The sequence below is a fragment of the Panthera leo genome, chromosome D2, assembly GCF_018350215.1.
Source record: "Panthera leo isolate Ple1 chromosome D2, P.leo_Ple1_pat1.1, whole genome shotgun sequence".
Classification (NCBI taxonomy): Eukaryota; Metazoa; Chordata; class Mammalia; order Carnivora; family Felidae; genus Panthera; species Panthera leo.
This window is the reverse complement of record NC_056689.1, coordinates 45,812,247-45,830,530: the sequence shown is the minus strand read 5'-3', so window position 1 is coordinate 45,830,530 and position 18,284 is coordinate 45,812,247. Positions and strand designations below refer to the sequence as shown.

Here is an 18,284-nt window from a genome sequence, read left to right as displayed (position 1 = left end):
AATCAACAAAAACAAAAACTGGTTTCTTGAAAATATAAAGAAAATCTAGCCAAACTAAGCAAGAGAAAAGAGAGAGAAAGAAGACAAAAATTAGTAATATAAAAAAGGAAAGAGAGGTCATCACTACTGATTTCAAGTACACTAAAAGGATAGTGAAAGAATACTATGAAAAATTCTATACTCACAAATGTGGCAACTGAGATGAAATGGACCAATTCTGTGAAAGATAACACCCACCAAAATTCACACAGAAACACATAATCTGAATAGGAGTACACTAATTAAAGAAACTGAATCAATATTAATTAACCTTCCCAAACTGTCAGCACCAAGTCTAATTGGTTTCACTGATGAATTCTACCAAACATTTGGGGGGGGGGGGGGGGGGGAATGATACAAATTATTAATTCTCTACAATGTCTTCCAGAAAACAGAAGCAAGGAAACATTCCCTACTTCACTGTATGAGGGCAGCATTATCCTAATAATCAGACAAAAACATTACAGGAAAGGAAAACTACAGAGCAATATTCTTTATGAACACAGATATAAAAATCCTCAATAAAATATTAGCAATGGAATCCAACAATATATAAAAAAAATTCTACACCACAACCAAGAAGTATTTATTTCAGGTATGTAAGGCTGGTTCTAAAATCTATTAATGTAACCTACCACGTTAACAGGCTAAAGAAGAAAAATCCTATGGTCCTATCACTGGAAAAGAAAACGCATTTGACAAAATCTAACACATATTCGTGATAAAAACTCTCAGCAAACTAGGAATAGAGAGAATTTTCCTCGATTTGATAAAGAAATCTAACAAAACAAAACTCTGTAATTAATATCATACTTAATGGTGAGAAACTGGATACTTTCCCTTTAAGTTCAGGAACAAGACAAAAATGTCCCCTCTCACCACTCCTATTCAGTATCATACCAGAAATTCTAGCTATTGCAGCAAGACAACAAAAGAAAATAAAAGGTATGGGGTGCCTGGGTGGCTCAGTCGGTTAAGTGTCTGACTTAGGCTCAGGTCATGATCTCACGGTCTGTGGGTTCCAGCCACAGCTCGAGCTGTCTGTGCTAAAAGCTCAGGGCCTGGAGTTTGCTCCGAATTCTGTGTCTCCCTTTCTCTCTGCCTATCCCCAGCTTGTGCTCTCTCTCAATACTAAATAAACTTTTAAAAAATTATTAAAAATTAAAGAAAAGAAAAGGTATATAGATTGTGAAAGAAAAAATAAAATTGTTTTTGTATGTACATGTGATTATATATGTAGTAATTCCTAAAGAATACACAAAAAGCTCCTGGTTTTTGGGTAAGGGTTAATAATTCTGATATTGCTCTGCATATATACATACTGGAATTAAACAATTAAGTAAATGAATCCTATATGGTAGGAGGCAGGTTTCTCAGTATGGAAGGAAATTTACTGTCACTAAGGGGAGAATGCCAAAAAGATCCATGTGGTAATGGATTAGAGTTGAAGACAGTAAGAACTCATTTAGCTTAATATAGACACAGATGGTTACATAAAATATTTATAGATATGTGTATAGACACATATTTATATACGTGTATGTTAATATACGTACACATTCATTTCTTTGCTGAATGCTAAGAGCACCTAAAAGAAATTAGATCCCAGTAGCAATAAGCACACCTAGCACCCAGATCTTGGTTTCTAATTTTCCAACAACATTCTCTAATGAAAGGAAATAGAGCTCCTTGGAGAAGTGGTTGATTTTAGGATTAGAGCAGAAAATATGTAAGATGGGCTGGAACCACCTTGTACTGACAGAAACTAAAGAAGGCCTCAAAAAACAAACTACAACAAAAAACAACCCACTCTGATGGAGGTATGTCAAAGGCACACAGGAGCCAACTGGAAGACCAACTGGAAGGCCAAAGCTGGAACAATTTGAGCAAGAAAATAATTTAGTATTATTGGGTTACAACCTAAAGTATGAAACAAATAATCATGAATCTATATTGATACAAAGTCCTGAATTAGTAAATGAGGAAAAGAGTCAAATCTCTCATGTGAAAGGATTTCAATTAATTTATGTATTCCACTCTTAAGGAGGCAAAACATACCTCTTCACTCTTTAAGTATAGCTGCACATAGTGACTTCTTCCAAATAGTACAATGGGGGGGGGGGGGGGGTGAGTGGAGTCACTTTATACCAGAGAAATCTTACAAACATTATCTCAGCCAGGTGCTAAAGGCCAACATCAACAGTTACAAATTATGTTAATAGTATGTACCCTTGATATGATGTAATGAAAATGGCACTTTACCCCTATGATCTGCTTCCCCTAAACCCACAATCCCAGTCTAAAAATGAGAAAAACATCAGACAAATTCCAACAGAGGGGAATCTACAAAACACCTGACCAGTGCTCCTCAAAACTGTCAAGGCCTTCAAAAACGTTGAAGGAATGTCTGAGTATCCAATGGCAAGAAGATTCTAAGGGGACATGACAAATAAATGGAATGTGGTATCCTAGATGGGATACCTGGAACAGAAAAAGGACATTAGGTAAAAACTAAGGAAAGCTGAATAAACTATGGACTTCAGTTAGTAATGGTATATTGACATTAGTTTACTAATTATCATAAATGTACCATATTAATGTAGGAGGATGTTGTTAATAGGAGAAATTGCGTGAGGGTATATGGGAAATCTCTGTAATATGTTCTCATTTTTTCTGTAAATCTAAAATTTCTAAAAAAATAAACTTTCTAAAAAAAAGAATAGTGACTGAAATGATTATAAAATACTAACCCCCACCCCCACAAATTTCTGTAATACCGAACGAGAGAAAGAGGTAAATAAAGTTGTTTGCCACCATCAGAGATAACTAATAACTAATTTTCAGAGTAGAAATCAAGTTCAGAATTCAGAATTCAAGGAGTTTTCAGAGTTAAAAGATTGATATATCAAAGGAAAATAAACATTTACCTCATCTTTTTAGGAAAAAACTGTGGTTCAATCCTAGTTGACAAGGGAAAAGTCTTTTTAATGGAGGACAGCTGGCTAACAGATCCAGAATAGAAACATTTTGTGAGCCCAAATGAAATAACTGATTTAAAAATTTTTAATGTTTATTTATTTTAGAGAGAGAAACAGAGAGAGCACAAGTGGGGGCAGAGAGGGAGACACAGAATCCGAAGCAGGCTCCAGGCTCCAAGCTGTCAGCACAAAGCCCTGACACAGTGCTCAAAGTCACAAACCTTGAGATCATGACCTGACCAAAGTCAGACAACCTACTGAGCCACCCAGGCGCCCCTGAAATAACTGATTTAGACAACGAAAGGCTTTAAAAACATCAAGCAAAAAGCTTCTGGGAGACAGAATTTTCTCGGTGAACCAAACTACTGCCTCACTGATCAGCTGCTAATTGCAAAGAGGGGGAAAAAACATCTTTATAATGGATGGATCTATAAAATACCACTTTAACCAAATGATCACACTTTAGGCATACAAAACCCGGTGTTATATGCCTTATATTATGAATGAATACAATGTACACAAGAGCATCTAAGCCAAAAAATCTAAATATAATCCAGCATTTAGACCCAACCTTCTATTTTTAGGAAACACAGTGGCTGCAGATACAAATTAAATACCACAAGGAAACAATCAGACAAATTAAGAATGTGAAACATTCTGTAAGACAACTGTCCTGATCTCTTCCAGAAGCCAGGACCATGGGGAGAGCAAGTGGAGGTAGGACAAATGTAGTACAGTAGTCTCCCCTTATCTGAGGTTTTGCTTTCCATGATTTCAACCACTGGTCCAAAAGCAGATGATGCTCCTTCTGACTCACCGTCAGAAGATCAATAGTAGCCTAACACTACATCACAGTGCCTACATCATTCACCTCATGATGAAGTGAATGAATCACACAAGCATTGTATCATCATCACAAGACAGGTGTACAGTACAATAAGATATATAGGGAGGGACAATTTTCACATAGCCTTTATTATAATATATAGTTATGAACTATTTTATTATTATTGTTATTAATCTCTTGCTGGGCCTAATTTACAAATTAAGCTTTATTACAGATATATATGTATAGGAAAAAGTAGGGTTTGGTACTACCTGCAGTTTCAGGCATCCATTGGGGGTCTTGGAATGTATACTCCACAGAGCGGGGTGGGAGGTGGGAGGGGCACGGATTAAAAGTGTCTAAGGCAACAACAAATGTAACACATGAACTTTGATTGAATCCTGGTTTGAGAAACCTACCTACAAAATGGACAACAGAAGAAACTTGGATATAGAATAAAAATTAAGGTGTTTGGTGTTTTGGGGTTTGTTTTTAGTTTTTGTTTTTGAGAGAGCAAGGAGGGGCAGAGGGAGAGTGAGAGAGAGAATCTTAAGGAGGCTCCATGCCCAGGGAAGAACTGCAGGATGCAGGGTTCCATCTCACCACTGTGAAATCATGACCTGAGCCGAAATCAAAAGTCAGACACTCAACCAACGGAGCCGCACAGGCGCCCTAAGTATGGAATTTTCAGAGTGACAAATATGTTCTAAAATTAGGCTGTGGTGATGGCAGTATTATTCCATGAATAACAAGAAGAATTTTTTTTTAACTTGTATATTTGAAATAGGTGAATTGTAATGGCGTATAAATTAAATCTCAGTGAAGTTGTTAAAAAATTCTTAGCCCCTTATTACTTGTGATATTACTCTGTGATATTTTCTATTCTGTTTCATTTAAAACCACAACATTAGGGGGCGCCTGGGTGGCGCAGTCGGTTAAGCGTCCGACTTCAGCCAGGTCACGATCTCGCGGTCTGTGAGTTCGAGCCCCGCGTCAGGCTCTGGGCTGATGGCTCGGAGCCTGGAGCCTGTTTCCGATTCTGTGTCTCCCTCTCTCTCTGCCCCTCCCCCGTTCATGCTCTGTCTCTCTCTGTCCCAAAAATAAATAAAAAACGTTGAAAAAAAAAAATTTAAAACCACAACATTAGTTGTGACCTCCTAAATTCATTCTCCATTAATGGGTCATGACTGGCAACTTGAAATACACTGCCATAGAGTCCTCTAACAGTAGAACTGATGCCCACATCTCCTATTATCAGGACCAATCTCATTCATGCTTCATGTCCCAGAAAAAGTCCAACTCTTCCTGGTCATCTTCTCTGAGTTCTTAACTGCCACATCCTCCATGTACATGTACAATGGAGGTTGTGTACATCCTCCATTTTACCGAATCCGTCATCTCTCCTCAGCCCTTCACTGGGCTGAAATTCCTAGTTTGTGACAAACTTAGCTGATTATACGTTTACCATTCCTCATTATCATCTACCCTCCTTCCAATTCTTCTCCACTGATTAAGGATGTTGGCAACTCGTTCACAGTATCCTTACTGCCGTCACCACCTACTGACCACCATTCATGCAGACTGACTGACCCCTTTAATACCTCAGACTCTTTAATTCATTGGCGTCCTCATTTCCACAGACTTTTCATTCAATCCCACTTTAGCAGTCCATTTTCCAAAGCATCCTGGGTATTATCATTGCCAGAAACGATTATACCTGTTAAATCTCTATTTCAAGCATCCCACTCTGACCAACACACTCAATCCTTCTAGTTCATTACTTTATCCAGTCCCACCCACCCCCAACAATTCTAATTGAAATTTCCAATACATTAATGCTACCACTTCCTTACTATCCATTCTGATTTCACCTCCTTTTCTTGTCCAGTTAAGAGTTCACGATTCATCACCACTCCTGTAAGCACTCCCTTTAAAAAGCCCTTATTTTCCTTGTCCCTTCCTTTTTCCTTATTTTATAGTGACCTAGTTTTATGTGTCACTTTGGTTGTGCGGCAGTCCTGTTATTCAATCAAACACAAATCTAAGTGTTGCTATGACGACATTTTGCAGATGTTGCTAACATCCACAGTCAGTTGACTTTAGGTAAAGGAGATTATCCTCAATAATGTGGGTGAGCCTCATCCAATCTGATGAAATGTCTTAAGGGACAAACTGAGGTTTTCCTGAGAAAGAGGAAATTCTACTTCAGGTCTGTAGCATCAACTCTTGCCCAAGAGTTTCCTGCTAGCCTGCCCTACAGATTTCCAACCTGCCAGCCTCCAACTGTGTAAGCAAATTCCTTGAAATTTCTTTATATATAAATATCTGCTACTGATGCTCTCTCTTTAGAAATCTGATTTACCTAGCAAAACCTCACCCCAGAAGTTGATCTGCCTATCCGTGTTTGTATCTAACCAGTTAAATAATGCCAGCGGGGGGGCGGGGGGGGATCACAAAACCAGGCTGACTAATATCACTTTAAATTCAAGATTTCAAACCTTAAAAGAATAATTAATCAATACTTCCTGGCAAACTGCTTAAAACTTCCCACACTCCCTTCCCCCTCTTGCCCATACCAAACTCATACTTCACTGAGAAAACTGAAACCAGGACAGAAGATAAAGGCTGAACACAAGAAGGATAAGCTTTCATCTTCTAACCACCAAACTTCTTACAAGGGCACACAATTTTTCTGCATTTCCTCCTCTTTGATGGAAGACCTCTGTCTAACAAAGACCAATCTCTCTACTCATGCTCTCCATTCCTTTTCCTGTATATTCTCTTTTTCATTCACTAGACCCTATATTTTACTTTACCTACCCATTCACTCTTCTGTTTCAATTCATGGCTAATCTTTAAAAAGTTTTCTGCATATACTATACCTGCATTTGCTCATTTCTCATTTACTCTTAAAAAAACTTTTCATTCAATGTATTTTGACTGATTTCAATTTGGTTTCTTTCTCTTCACTTCAATAAAACTCATCAACGTCACCAGCAATTTCCCACATAATCTTTCTGTGCCTGCTTCCTCATCTATAAAATGGGAAAAACACTGAACAGAGTCTACCTCATAGGGCTGTTGTGTGATGTTTAAACACTTTAACATAGGTAAAGCACTAGAACAGTGCTTGGTATATGATAAGTATTGAATAAGTATTAGCTATTATTAGAACATTCTGGATTCTTGTTTTCCCTCGGTTTTGATTATTTATTTCTATCTGCTTATTCAACAGTGTGTGAGTCCTGGAGGAGTAAATCACCTCAGATTTTTGTGGGGCAGGGAGAGGTGGAAAGATACAAACCCAACTATGAAATCTCCATTAAACAATTAAATTGAATTGAATTTCAGCCAAATATCTTCAACCACGACATAATTTCACAAGGATGAGATACCTCAAGCCCAATAGTCAAATCAAACCCACTCCTTCTACTCATTCCTCCACCTCCATGCTTTCCAGTCTTGCAGATTTTTGCCAGCATCATTTTTCTAAGTCCTTCCTCTCCACATTCATTTGCTGCTCACTTCTATATAGCTTGACTCTCCACTTTGATTATATGTTTCCAGACAGCAGACGAAGTTATACTTCCAGAAACTGCCTCTGGGTGCTATGTACATAGAAAACTATCTATAAGTATTACCAAATAAGAGACAAAAAAGTTATTTACTAATTCTGCATTCACTGTCAAATCATCACTAGCTTGTCTACTTGACGTTTTGGAAACCACGATTCAAGTCTATTTAATGTTAATGTTAAAAAACTACACATTGCCCTAATTACTCTCATAATCCCTCCTGAATTTCACCACTCACATCCTTTAAATACTCAACAGGTAGACAGATATTTTGATCTTTGTTTTATACACTGTGGAAGAAAACTATGTTTAAAAATCACTAAAAGTTGGGAGAGGGGAGGTAAACCTGGAGAAAGTAAAAAAGGATACATGGTTTATACCTGATAATAAAAATTTCAACTACAGAATTACTACAAATTACAAGTTTTAAAAGGGAGTTTAACATACAAATTATTATTAAATATACAAATTATTAATTAATGAGCAAAATAAACAGCTTTCTTATATATACAATCAGGTAGAAGATAAAATGAAAGATGCCATTTCTAACAGAGAAAAGAAAGAAAAAAAATTAATAGCAAAGAACCTAAAAATGCTATTAGGAACCCAAAAAGGGACTTGAAGAAATGAAAAGATTAAGGTTTTCCATATTCTTGGATAGAGAGACACAACACTTTCATAAAGCTGCCAATAAATATGAAGAAAACCCTAAACACAAAGTGAATCTATGTGATAGAAGTTAAGGTGGGAGGGGTGGTGCACAGGAGGAGATATTAACTTGAAAAGAGCGTAAGAAAACTTTCTGGGTAATGGTAATGTTCCAGATCTCGATCTGGGTGTTGCACAGAATATATACATAGGCAAAATTCACTGGGCTATACATTTAAGGACTGTGCATCTTACTGCAAATTTTACCTTCATAAAATAAAAAAATCAAGTCATCCCAACAGAAATGGTAACTAAACTAAATGGACTGATTGCAAAATTTCATATAAACAAGATGGAAGTCAGAAAAGATTTTGAAGAAGAAAGGGAATTAGCCCTAACAGAAAACATAGTATAAAATACAATAATTAAAACAGGATGGTTTGGTTCCCAAATGGGCAGATAGGTCAGTGGACCAGAAATGGTCCCAAATACACATGGAAATCCAGTAAATTATAAAGGTGGCATTTCAAATCTGTAAGACAAAAACTGTTATTCAATAAATCATGTTGGGACAACTGGATGGTTATGTGGTAACAGAAATAAGGTTGGACCTATGTATCAGATCTTACTCCAGAATAAATTCCAAATAAGTAAAAGAATTAAAAGTACAAAAAGAGAGTGAGAAAAGAACAAAGAAACCATAAAAGTTCTAGAAAAATAACATTTGAGAATTCTTGCATAGTCTTTAGCTTAGCAAAAGACTTTCTAACCATAACATGCAATTTAGAAGTCAGTAAAGATTGGTAAGCATTTTAACTATTGGGGAAAAAAATTCAGAATGATAAAATCACCATAAAGAAACCAAAAAGTGAAGAGCAAATTAGGAAAAATATTTCCAAAAATTAGCATAGAGCTATTTTCCCTAATATAAAAATAAATTCTACAAATCTAAAAAGATGAGTAACAAAGTGATATAAAAATAGGCAAGGATATGGACAGTTCACAATAAAGAAACTATAAATAGCCCTTAAAAGTAAAAATATGTTTAATGTCTCTCATAATGGCAGGGCTGGTGAAACGCAAGTTGGAACAACTTCTACAAATGTTATTTTGGCAATGTCTGTCAAATTTAGAAAGGCACATACGTTCTGATCTAGCAATTCCACTTCTGGATGTGTATCCTACACATTTCTATGCAAGTGTTAAATGATGTATATTTAAGGTAATCCACTTGACCGTGGCTTTTGACAGCAAAAGAACAACCTAAAACAACCTAGATGTACATCAAAAAAGGGGCTAGTTAAATCAATGTTACACCTGTAAAATGGTGTTATGATGTGAATTTGTGTCCCCTTTGGAACTTTGGGAGGTAATTAGTACTGTAAGAGCTTGTGAAGATAGGACCTCAATGATGGGATCACTATCATAAAAACAGGAAGAGAAAGCAGACACTCCCTCTCTCCAAGTGAGGACACAATGAGGTGACATCTGCAAGCCAGGAAGAGTCCTCACCAGGAACCAAATCTCTGAACACCTTGATCTTGCACTTCCCAGCCTCTTAGAACTAGAATGCCTATTGTTTAAGCCACCCAGTCTATGATATTTTGTTATAGCTGTCCAAGCTAAGACAAATGACACATTGTGAAGGTGTTTAAAAAATAAAATAAATTTGGTATTTACATACTGATATGATTAATAGGAAATCATCTCTAAACTATATTGTTAAGTTAAAAATAAAAGATAAAGGATACTGTGCAAAGTATGCAACAACTCAATGAATAAGGAGGTGAAGTCAGAGGACATACATTACATATGTAAGACACACAATTCCTCATTGGCAATCCTGAAATCTGTCAAGCTCAGAAAAATAAGTTTTTTATAAGCTTAGTACAAACCTACTTGGTGTCAAAATCTGACAAAAATTTCCATAAGACTTTATAATCTTTATTTATCTTTAGTGTACTATTTACGCTTTTGAACAGAAACATTAACATTTAATTACAGGACGCTACACACTTCCCCCCCTCCACTAGGGATTTTGATGAAATGGTAGATGCACTATATTACCTTTCTGCAGCAACACCCCCCCCCCCAAAAAAAAACCAAAAAACAACTAATTCTGAAATGCATCTGGATCCAGGGTTTTGGACAAGTAATTGTGTATTTACTTGCACATACATTAACTTCTTTACAGGGATTCACAGGAAACTTAACACTGTTTCCATGTGGAGGAAGAGAATGGGAAGGATATTTTTTACTATATCTTTCTCAATCTTTGGAATTCTGAATCAAAATGAATAAGTTACTTAGTCAAAATATAAATAAAATTACTAAAACTTTTTTAATTCTCAGCCAGATGCTTTGGTTTTTGTTTTGACTAAAAAGTAACCCTTTCTTAAGTCACAGAGAAATCTATACAGTGATGGCTTTCCTTTATTTCATTTTTGGTTGACCCTTATGGCAGCTGCGATTCACTCTGTAAAGAGCAAGTCAGAGAAGGGTGAATATCCATTCCCATTAACAGCTTTTAGAAAACAGCAAGTTCCTGATGTGTTAATGTCTCATGCCAAGCAAAGGCGGTGTGCTTGGCTCTTTTCTTTCCTAGTGACCCTAAAAATATGTTGGGGCTTGAGCCCCTCAGCAACAGGAAGCAGTGAAACCCATACTTCTCTGACAAAAATTTAAGAAAAATGCTCCTAGCGTAAATCTAGCTTTAAGTCTTCAGAGCTTCAATACTGCAGAGTTTGAGGATTCTGGTTAATATGTGAATAGCATCTTTTCTATCTGCTTTTCATATACTTCTTTTAATATCCTATTGTGCTCCAAAATGCGTTTGAGATGACTATAAAGTTTGTCTTTTCTCATGATTTACATTTTGACTTATCTGTACCATGTCACAACTTTAACCAGAAATTAGGGAAGAAGACATCTTGCTTTTTGCGGTTTATCTAGTGAGTATATTTTACTTTATTTTTTTAATAAAGTTTATTTATTTTGAGAGAGAGAGAGAGAGAGAGAGAAAGAAAGCATGTGGGGGAGGGGCAGGGGAGAGGAGAGAATCCCAAGCAGGCACCACAAAACTGTGAGATCATGACCTGTGCCAAAATCAAGAGTCAGACACAACCTACTGAGTCACCCAGGTGCCCCTAGTAAGTATATTTTAAAAGGCAAGGTAAGACATGTATGGTTTGGAAGTCGCCAAATGCTCCACCATCCAGCACTCAGGCCTCAAGATGAAAGAAATTCCCAATGAAATGCCTAACAATATCTGGTTCCTTGAATTAGGACATAAACGTACTTATGTTTGTCCTTATTTCCCATCAAGTTATACTCACTGAAAGGAAAGACTAACTTCTACTTCCTGTTGCCCCCACATCACCTAATTCCTGGATTGGTGTAGATGGTTTCTCAATGAATACTAACATCATTTCATAGTTGCTGTCTTCAAGAAGGAGCAAGAAATTTGATGTACCAATATAACCACAGAAACACTACACAGAAAACAGAAAAACACAGGGAAAATATTTCCAGATGCCACTTATAAATAATTTCCCTCGTTTTTCTAGAGACCTCTAGAAAATGCTTAATGAACTGTTGTGGTTACCCGGTCTCTGACAAATCTGCAATCTTCAGAGTCAAAATTAAGATTAAAGATATAACAGTATTCCATTTGCTTCAAATACGGGTACATGATACAGCTATTCCCAGTTCCTGGATTGCCATTCTTTTAGAAATCTGTCAAAATCAACCTAGGAATGCTTGGACAATTCTCTGCAGTGGTAAAGGTAAACAGGGCAAAATAACTTTGTATCAGAGAATGTGGCAAATAATTTTCTTTTAATATTTGTTTCTGGAACGTTTCTAAATTTTAAAGCAGAGAGGATTATTGGTACAAATGTTAAATCATTTCAGTCAATTCAGATTAGATACTAACACAATCCAATTTTAAACAAACCCCAAAGATGCAGCAGAAAACAACCGGCACTTTGGAGAATTCAAATGTTTACTGTACATGAAATTAGTTTTTAATTTACTTGGCATTTTGCATTTGTTCCAAGTTAAAAATCTTAAGTGTTAATAATAGCTAAAATTTCCTGAATACTTTTATCTAGTATTCCAGGTACTATATTAGTGTCAAGCACTTCACATACAGTACCTTAAATTTTATAGCCCTATGAGATTATGTGCTATTATTACTCTCATTTGACAAATAATAAAACAAGCCCAAAGATGTTATATACCCTTAACTAACCTGGCCATATAATTAGATTTGGAGCATGAATGTGAACTCAGAGATGACCCTAAAGCCCATGTTAACAACCACTATTAAGTTTGGGCTCCTTAACTTTCTAAAGAATTGGCAGATTTTAACCAAACCTGATGTATCAGGAGACAGGGTATCAGGAGACAGACATGTATTAACACCACATTAGCTATATTTATGATATAATCCACCACCCTGAAAAAGAATGGCGGCTAGTAAGTTTTCTTACATATTCGCATATAATTTAAAAAACAGATTTCAATGAAATTTAGCCAGTCCAGATATTCGGGGCAGGCTTTTGTTTGGGGAAAGCTCTCATAAATCTTTTAAAAGAACATAAATTCACTGTTTAGATATGCCTTTAGTCCCATGTCTGATCATAAGCTTCTTAAGGCTAATAAACTCTTCATTTTCACATCTTCCACTAACCCTCTGAGAGTAATGGAAGTCTCATTAGTAAGCATGGTGCTGTAAAATGAATAAAATCTATCATTCAAAAACTCTTAGGTTACTGTGAAGCTTTTTTTCTAAAAGAATGGATATTACAGAAAATATTTGACTTAACAATTTTCTCTGCTTCTGAAAATTACAAAAGTCTAAGTTTCACTGCTGTTCTTAACACAGGATTCTGATTATCACCCAAGAACTCTTTCTGTCCTAGCATGTTTTCTGAAGAAAAACCTATCTGGTAACATTTCTATCAAAAAAGAGTTCCAACAGCTTCAGTTTATAGTTCTAAATCCAAAGAAGCTAAGCAACTTTTCTATGGCTCTAGAACTCAATGACAAAGCCCAGAAGACAGAACTGAGAAGTGAACCCAAGTTTGATTCCTGGACAGGTCTAGTTTCACCTACTGCCCTGAATGATAGGACAGCTCTTATTTCAATACTCCTGTCATCTTTTAGGTAGTAAAGTCTGTTGACTCAGAACTCATTTCTTAAATCAGAGTTCAAGTTAATCTGCATAAGAGTAAGACAAATTTTCTAAATGTTCATGTAAGAGCTTATGACTAAGACAACAAGCATCACAGCTCACTGAAATAGGCAAATGATTCATACCTAGAGTTATGTGGCTATAATGACTTCCTTGCACTACATGAATCAGAAAGGCTACTACCTATACCACTGACTTGACCAGAGACCTCTAGAGAGCTGGCACTTTCATGTTAGACATTATTTGATACTTCTATATTTGCAACACAGCATCTAAACTACCTGGTCGATTCAAATGTGTCCAAATTCACTTCACAGACAAATCAGACTAACATGAACCAGACTTCCCATCCAAGTACTAACCAGGCCCGACCCTGCTTAGCTTCCGAGATCAGACGAGATCGGGCGCATTCAGGGTGGTATGGCCGTAGACAACATGAACCAGACTTCTATTCTACAACTTCTTCAACTGCCACTAGGATAATCACTTAAATAATTTCAAGTTGTTTCACTTGAGAATCTTCACAAGGTCATTTCCATAATATTAGGCATTGAGTTAATATTCTAACATCATTAATTTGGGTGGAATTTATTCTTTAATTGCCTTCCCAAGTGGCCTTTCTCCCAGGATCTAAAGGAATTTAAAGGCTATAGTTTCCAACTGTTCCGGGACACTTAAGGAGAGCCCATTTCAGTGCTATCTCTTCCTTTTAACATAATTTAGAGTAGAATGAGGAATGACTACTAATGGGTACAGGGTTTATTCTTGGGGTGATGAAAATGTTCTGGAATTAGATAGTGACCAATGCAAAACTTTGTGAATACACTAAAAACCACTGATGCACACTCTAAATGGTAAGTCCTATGGTATGTGAATTGTATCTCAATAAAGCTGTGATTTTAAAAAACAAAAGAATTTCAAAAACAAAACAAAATAAACTGGTTTGACATGTAACCTGACAGTGAGGTACTGCCAAAGGATTGTATCAGTAAACCTTACTGAAATCTGACATACTAGGCAAAGCAATGAAAGTTTGGGATCTCAAGATTTTCATTCCTTATCTTAATAAAGTATCATTGCCTTTTTATTTGTACTCTACATCAGATATTAATGGGCTCACCTCAAATTCGCTCATATCCAAAACAAATGCTAAAATTTATTAAGCAGTGAGTGGGAAAAAAGATGTAACTTGGGATAAATCGGTATTATTTGGAGTTTTAGGCCCATATGCTTCACCAAGATAGAATTTTAAATTAAATATTTCTAAAAATGCTATTAGAAGTTAAACATTTCTTTTTTTTAGTTTTTTTTTTTTTTTTTAATGTTTATTTATTCTTGACAGAGAGACAGAGCATGAGCGAGGCAGGGGCAGAGCAAGAGGGAGACACTGAATCTGAAGCAGGCTCTGAGCTGTCAGCACAGAGCCCGACTCGAACTCGCAAACTGTGAGATCACGACCTGGGCTGAAGTCAGATGCTTTAACCAACTGAGCCAACCAGGCACTCCTAGAAATTAAACATTTCTAATAAAACTTTTAGGTAGCCTATTTCCCATATTCTAGCTTCAAAAGCAATAGTCACCAAAAGACAAATGCAATCATTTTTAGACTCCTATTGAAACATCACTGTCTGTGCATGATACACATATTTAAAAAAAAAACATTTTAGACGAGGTTTTATTTTAGGATAGCAAATGGTTTAGAAGGGATAGAAAAAAATTGATACTGAAATTGATAAACACTGGACTTTAAATCTTATTAACTGTAAAGAGCTTTTCATCAATCAGACTTTTATTGAACACTTACTATATTCCAGGCTAGGTGCTGGAGACACAGATGCAAGACAGGCCTGTCCTCAAGGAGGTCCCATTTTGATTTCTTGCTTGCTTTTGTCAGGCACAGCACTAAACATGTTCACTTAGAGCATCTGACCTCCTAGGTTAACCCACAGCAGGAAAATCTGAGATAGACATTACAAATGACTGTAAGACTGTACGGCTGTTAAGACTAAAAAGTTAGATTTGGAAATAAATAAAGCTGTTGTACATTTAGACCAACTTCCTAACTCAACTTCCTAATACAACACTGCACTCTAAGTTCCAGATTGTACTACTAAAAAAAAAATAGTGAAATGACCGAGAGTATAACTAATACCTTTTTTAACACTCATCACTTACATAACTGTATCATTTAAAGGCATATCTATATTTCAAAGCATCCTCTTCCATTAAAAGATATTTCCCTTTACCTTCAAACTCTCCGAGTACAGTACTGAACAGTTGCTGAATGAATGAATGAAATAAACAGATGTTCTAATTGTCAAGAAGGTACTTGCTGGATGCTTGTCTCCAAACACAATGGACTGACAGACCAGAATTCTACCGAAGACTACTGAATTTCAGAGGTAAAAATAGTAACCACTGAACACTGATACCATGCAGTCAACATGTTATTAAGTTCACAGTAAACATCTGATAGGGAACTCTCAGAAATAAAAATCAAAAGCGTTCATCGCAATACTCTAAACCGGACTTGATCCTACCATCTAAGGATTGGGAACACAAGGGCAAGACAAAGAGAGGAGAGGGTGGGGTGAAAAAGTCAAAAGGTCACCGCCGAGTGACCCTCAAGAGAAATGCCCGCTGACCACTTAAGCTCGCTCACAGCGTGATGGACACCTTCCACGCAAGTCGCGGGCCGGGCTCCCCCTCACAGCCCAGCGCTGAAAGCCACCCCAGCCTTTTTCGAAGCTGCTGCCTGTGTTCGCCCAGAGCCTTAGCACAAAGAAACCACCGAGAAACAAACCACGGACCCCGTGGGCGCCAGGAAGGCGTCCGGACCCGGCAACGGGAGGAGCGCTCTCATCTCCCCATCGCCGGGAGAGGCAGCCAGGGCGCGGCGGGCCGCCCAGGCGCCTCCGTCCGGACCTTCCTCGAAGTGTTTCAGAACTTGCCGCCCGCCGCTTCCCCCTCCCCCCCCCCGCCCCGCTCCATTTTCCCCTCCCGACGCGGATGCGGGACCCGTGCGAGGAGGGCGCGCGAGGACTGACGGGTGGAACTGGAGTGGCGGGCCGGGGGCTGACGGCCTGGGCGCGCCGGGTCTCGCAGCCCCACGCCCCCTGGCCGGCCCCAGCCTCCCCAGCCCCTATTGTTCCCGCGCCGCCCCCGCCCGCCGCGCGCCCCCAGCCGGCGCGCGCTCCCGCCCCCCACTCCCGGGAGGGGGTCAAGGCTGAGGAGAAGGCGGCGGCGGTGGCGGCGGCACAATAACATAAACACGGCGGGGCCGCCGGCCGCCCCGGCCCTGCGGCACGCGCCGCACTCACCCCGCAACGCAGCGAACGGCGACAGGAAAGCCCGCCGGCGGGACTGGCGCCGTCCAGGCGCTCGCCACGGCCGTTACCCAGGGCTGCTCGCGGCTCTGCGTTCCCGGCCGCGTCGTCCGGCCTCGGCCGCTCCGCTGAGTAACAGGGACGCGGGCCGTCACCGCGCACGCCCGCCCACGTCATCGCGCAGGGCCCCACCCCCGCGCCAGGCAAACGGCTCTTGGGGCGGGGCAGCCTCGGGGCCCGGATTGCGGGGGCGGGGCTCGAAGTCTGGGGCGGGGCTACTATAGGGGCCGGGAGGACTTGCGGAGGTCGCCTGGAGGCGGAGCTGCGGGGAGAGCTTTTGAGGGCCAAGTGTGAGGGGCGTGTCGGGGAAATCGGAGGGGGCGGGGCCCTGCTCTTGGCACGTGGCGGCGTGTGGCCGGAACTCTAGGCTGCTGGCCGGGGGCGGTCCACCCGTGGGAGCCAGATCTGCTGGGGCTCCTTGCCTCAGGGCTTGAAAGCAGGGTGTGCTTAGACCGGACCCACGCGGGGAGGAGGCACCCGGATTCTGAGCACATACCCGCGAGACAAAATGTCCATTACATTGACCGACATTACGTTCCATTCTGGGGACATGTGCCCGGGCCCAGCAACCTACAAGAAGGAATTGTTCTTTTCAGCCTCCTTGGAAAAACCTGCCTCCTGTTTTCCCAAAATCCACCTCGTGCCAAATTCAATGCATTACCTGATTTATCTCTCACCGCAGAAGAGACAAATTGGGAAGCCCTTAAATATCCAACAATGGGTGGAAAGGTGTCTAAATTACATACATCTTATGCAATGGAATATATTTTATCAATTTAAATGCCACGTGTTCAAGAAACTCAAGGATGCAGGAAAACGTTCCAATTTATCATTAAGAGAAAGAAGGAGGTCTGCCTATATAATGATCCTACCTATATATTATGTGTTCATAGAAAAACCTGGAAAGAAATCTGCCAAATTATTTTAACAGTAGTTTATCATTGGACTGTGGAATGAAAGGTGAATTGGTTCTCTTTTATACTTGGGAATTTTTTTTCCATGGTTTCTAAATGGAACAGTTATGTTCATAATCAGAAAAAAAACTACATTAATAATGAATATAAATATTTGTTGAATAAATGAGTGAATTCAGGTACACCATCTTCCCATGTCCTGGTGGGCTGGCCTGTTTCCAATGATTCTGAAATGAAAAATAAATGCGAGCAATCATTCATACATTCTCTTCCCATTTCCTTGTTTCCTTTTAGGCTTCTTTATTTCCTTCCTTCATATTTCCAGTAAATACGTATTTTTTTTTAATTTTTTTTTAACGTTTTATTTTTATTTTTGAGACAGGGAGAGACAGAGCATGAACGGGGGAGGGTCAGAGAGAGAGGGAGACACAGAATCTGAAACAGGCTCCAGGTTCTGAGCAGTAAGCACAGAGCCCGACGCGGGGCTCGAACTCACGGACAGTGAGATCGTGACCTGAGCCGAAGTCGGACGCTTAACCGACTGAGCCACCCAGGCGCCCCAGTAAATACGTATTTTATACCCATTCTGTGCCAGGCACTGTGCTAGCACTACAATGGAGCTTAAAGATGTAATGAACATAATAAGGAATTAATAATGGTAAACAAATGCAAAATGATCACTGCATTATAATATAAATTGATATGGATATAAGGTATTATG

General features: G+C 39.0%; 1 protein-coding gene across 5 annotated transcripts in view; it reads right to left on the bottom strand.

The window, feature by feature from the left end:
* MAPK8 (mitogen-activated protein kinase 8) overlaps positions 1 to 16,727 on the bottom strand; it is a 98,730-nt gene extending 82,003 nt beyond the window's left edge. For 3 of the 5 annotated variants that reach the window (XM_042909300.1, XM_042909299.1, XM_042909302.1), the window contains exons 1-2: positions 16,584 to 16,727; positions 15,068 to 15,221 (exon numbers count right to left, since the gene is read on the bottom strand). The gene's annotated coding sequence lies outside the window, so the exon portion shown is untranslated. The remainder of the gene's footprint in view (positions 1 to 15,067; positions 15,222 to 16,583) is intronic. The other 2 variants (XM_042909305.1, XM_042909301.1) reach the window with 2 other exon arrangements.
* Positions 16,728 to 18,284: the final 1,557 nt, after the last annotated feature.